General features: G+C 38.7%; 1 long non-coding RNA gene across 1 annotated transcript; it reads right to left on the bottom strand.

The window, feature by feature from the left end:
• Positions 1–422: 422 nt before the first annotated feature.
• Positions 423–2,119, bottom strand: LOC136805489 (uncharacterized). Its single transcript, XR_010846411.1, has 2 exons — positions 1,789–2,119; positions 423–1,362 (listed from the first exon to the last, which is right to left on the bottom strand). It is a non-coding gene; the product is annotated as an uncharacterized lncRNA (long non-coding RNA).
• Positions 2,120–4,163: the final 2,044 nt, after the last annotated feature.

Below are 4,163 nucleotides of genomic sequence, written 5' to 3' on the forward strand. Positions count from 1 at the left end.
AATCGTTGCCTACAATATTTCTCCACTCGTCATAAGTTTGTTGCGTGAGAGTAGTTTTTGGGTTTTCCTGTGCTCTGAAGAAAGCACGGAGGACGTTCTTATAATCCTCAATTTCCCATTTCATTTTTTTTGGTTTTTGTGATGGTTTTTCAATCACCACAGGATCAGGATTGGGGATTGCCCGGTTCTGATGTCCATGTGGATCATTTTGAGAGGATTTCATTCCAGTAGCAGACTTTTCGACCCCAGACTGGTTTCCCTCTGGGGGACGCGACCCTTGTTTAACCGCGGGACAGCCGATGCGGGATGAGGTTTTTTTTTTGGTTTCATTCAAATGAGATTTTCCATTTTTACCTTACTGGCAAGGGGTTTGTGGTTTTCCTTCCTGGCATTGAGTATTCCGCCCGGTCGCATTATTATTATTATTTATTTATTATTATTATTATTATTATTATTATTATTATTGCCGCGGAGGTCAAATCCTGGTTTGGTGTCCAGCGCGGGGTAACTCACCACTTTCCAGGAGACTTGTCTCCTGAGTTTCAAACATTGAAGTCGCAATTGCGCATATTAAAATTGTGGTGGTCCTGTGACCTCCACACGTCAGTTGTTTGTGGGTGAGCAGTGCAAACGCTGACGTAATGAAGACTGCTCCGAAGATCCTTTAGTCAGTTTTTAGTTTAATCAGTGAGTGTGAGAGTTAGAAGACTTGCAGGTTGCTTCACTGTCCCTTTGCCGCTTGTTGGGGCCGGGCCTGGGTCGTGACTTGCATAGTCTAGTCTAGATAAGGATCTTTAGCTTTCCAGTCCCTAAGCCCCTGGTCAGGGGCCGGGGCTGGTTAGTAAATTCAGCCTCCAGGGTGAATTCCATCTCCCCTGGTGAGCTTGTTGTTTTTACACAAACCTTTTCATTATTATTATTTTTTTCAGATAATTTTCCAAAAGGGGTGGGAAAGGTAAAAAAAATTCAGGAGGGAGATTCTGAAAAGGGGCAAAGATATACTTCTAAGGGGGATTGTAGAAAGAGAGCATGAAAAATAGAGTGCAATTTATTGAATTTTTGAGAGATCTCATGTCATTATTTGCAGTAAATTTTATACTTAGTCATTCATAAGGGGGGAGGAAAATTTCCTAGGGGGAACCAACCCTATACGAAACTATGTCGATTAGAAAATACGATAACTTACTTCAGCCTTATTTGATTTTATAACTAAAGGCGACGTAGCCGTTTCCGTTGCGGTAACGACGTTCGTGTCCGTGGTGGTAGATGAAGGAGCAGATTGAGTTGATGTGAGAGAGGTGCTATCTGAATCAGCGGTTGAAGCATTGCTACCACGCCAAATGGATGAATTCGAGTTGAAGCCTGTTCGTAAGGAAGATAGTTTTAGTTGAAAGATGTGCTGAATATCATCAGTCTGATTTTCGTTACAAATTCCATGAGCCAAAAACAAAAGACAGATACCGATTACTGGGTCTAAATAGGTAATATAGCCCACCCTACTATGGCTAGTGGACAGGAAAGGGAATAAACGAAAGAGGTCGCCAATAATATTTCTAAATATCAACCCTCTAAAGGAATGATTACTATATGCGATGCTCTATATTTTTTTGAATAACGGTTAATGGTTTATAGTGACCAGTTATAAAATTGACATTGTTATTTAAATGTCAATTTTTACGATGTAGAACAGTAGAATACACTTGCTAATTACTTTTATTACTTTATTTTTGCATGGCTATAAATGGATTATTAACCTCAGAAAGACCGGTTAATTAGGGTTTAACATACCTGGGTGCTTGAGACTCTCCACGTTCCGTACAGCTTGCGTTTCCTCTTCAGTCGGTAAAGATGACGTCGTACTAGCCACGGAAGAAACCGTAGCACTAGGATTGTCTGAATTTATTAAAGAAGGCAAGGTCATAACGGCGGTTTGATTGGTTGACGAAGTTGTTGATAATGATGTCGTAGTTGTTAAAGAGATGTCCCTTGTTGATAGAATATTATTTAATTTAATTAAAGGCAACGTAACCGTTTTCGTTGCGGTAACGACGTTCGTGTCCGTGGTGGTAGATGAAGGAGCAGATTGAGTTGATGTGAGAGAGGTGCTATCTGAAGCTTTTGTCCTAATATTGAAAATATATATAATATATAACAGCATAAAGCTTGAGGTCAAAGAATTTTTAGAATATTGTTACAAGAGCATTTAAATGCATGACATTACATTTCTGAGGGGGGCAGGTTAGTGAAAGCTATGGCTAGTTTATCACTAAGACCAACCTCGTGACTTTTATGGCAAAAAGGTTTATTGCAAAAAAGAGGAGAGATGGGAGTCAAAATCGGTAATCTGAGGCACCATCTTCGGTGCAGTAACAATCTCTTTTCCCAAACATCATTGGCACTAACAAGAAAGTTTATACAAGAGAGTGTTGTTGTTTTCTTCGCTAATCAGATTTGATCGAATTGTGGACAATATTGGTGGATAAGGAGGAGGCAACCATAGTTTGCGCCGACAGAGAAATTTTTTAAATCTCGGACCCTCTTTATATTATATCTTTTTCACTAATTCGCCATTCAAATGTCTATGGCTCCCTAATTTCTTTGGGACGTCAGAGGGTACAAAAAAGGGATGACGAAAAATTTATCAAATTAAGGTATGTGGACACCTTTCTTGACACATTCTCTTTTATGGTCACATCTTCAGCATTAAATGGGCAGGGAGTTTCTGAAGGGGGGATGGGCTGAAGGTGTTATGGGAAAGACCAAGTGCTCAATTACAGAATTCCCAAATCACGACAGAATTCCCAAAAACTTTCACATCACAGGCAAAAGCTTCAAGTGGAATTGAAAAACAATTCCAAAGATTGATCTAGAACAAAATGGAATCTTGTATTACAGGGTTATAATGTTACATACAAAGACGGATCTCACCTTTGGCAGTACACAATCACTATGGTGCATCAGTAACAATAATCTCTTCCCCCATGACGTCACTGCAGAAACTGTTGCAGCTATCCTACATGTTAGTTGAGTAGTCTGCGAGTGTTGTGTTAGATTGTGTTCTTCAGTCTGTAAAGTTATGATCTGTGATTTGGACATATGAGACAAGATTCGGTGGAGGGAGCAACCATAGTTTGGCGACAGACAGAGAATATCGGACCCTCTTTTGATATTAGAATTCGCATTCAAATCTCATTGGTCCCGAATTTTCTTTAGGGTAGAGGAGGGTAAAAAAGGGATGACGAAAAATCACTAATTCGCCATTCAAATGTCTATGGCTCCCTAATTTCGGTGGGGTGGAAAAATTTATCAATTTGGTTTGGACATCTTCAGAACAAAATTTTTTTTTATATCAAAAGTATATATTTTCTAAAAGCCAGTAATATTCTCTTTCTAATGGTAAAAATTTCAGTTAAATTCTAAAAACTGGGCAGGATATAATTAAAATCTTAACAATTTTAACCTTGCCCACTTCAAAGAAGTTAAAGTCACCCATAGCTTTTGATGAATTTTGGAAAAATAATTTCGATACCATGTGCCCAATAGATTAAAGTAAACTAGCCGGTACCTGGCGTCACACGCCGGTGTTGCTAAACGCATCTAAAGCGATGATAAAATTTAGATCATATCTAAACACTGGTCCTCTAATTTCAATATCATCCCTGTCGCTTGGCTCGCTTTAAGAAGTTATGCGAGGACCAAATTTACTAGACGGTTCCCGTCGTCGCAAACGCCGGTTATGTTTTGGCTTACGCATGAAAAGCCCTTTGGATACTGAAGGATAAGAAAGCAAAAAGAGAATTACTTCAAAAGTTACAAGTATTATTTCTCATTTAGTTTTAGCATTACATTGTTTTTGAATAAAATGACACTATCATTAAAAGATTAAATGACTTTTCTTTGAGACAAAGGAAGCAAGCAGAAGCACTGGGGAGGCAAAATTTAAAAATGTGGCAATGTGGGAAATTTTGTGTTAAAACTAATTTTTTAGGATTATCTGATATTCCGATGGAATATTACTTAAGAGCCTCCCACGTTTAACTTTCATGATAGAAGAAGCGAGCTAACGATTCTTCGCTTTGCGAAAACGGAACGCTCGTTCCGCAACCCCTTTCACGTTGATTAAAATGCATGCAATACAAAAATAACTTTTGTAATCAATGAAC

This window comes from Clytia hemisphaerica, unplaced genomic scaffold (assembly GCF_902728285.1).
Source record: "Clytia hemisphaerica strain Z4C2 unplaced genomic scaffold, Clytia hemisphaerica genome assembly, whole genome shotgun sequence".
Lineage (NCBI taxonomy): Eukaryota > Metazoa > Cnidaria > Hydrozoa > Leptothecata > Clytiidae > Clytia > Clytia hemisphaerica.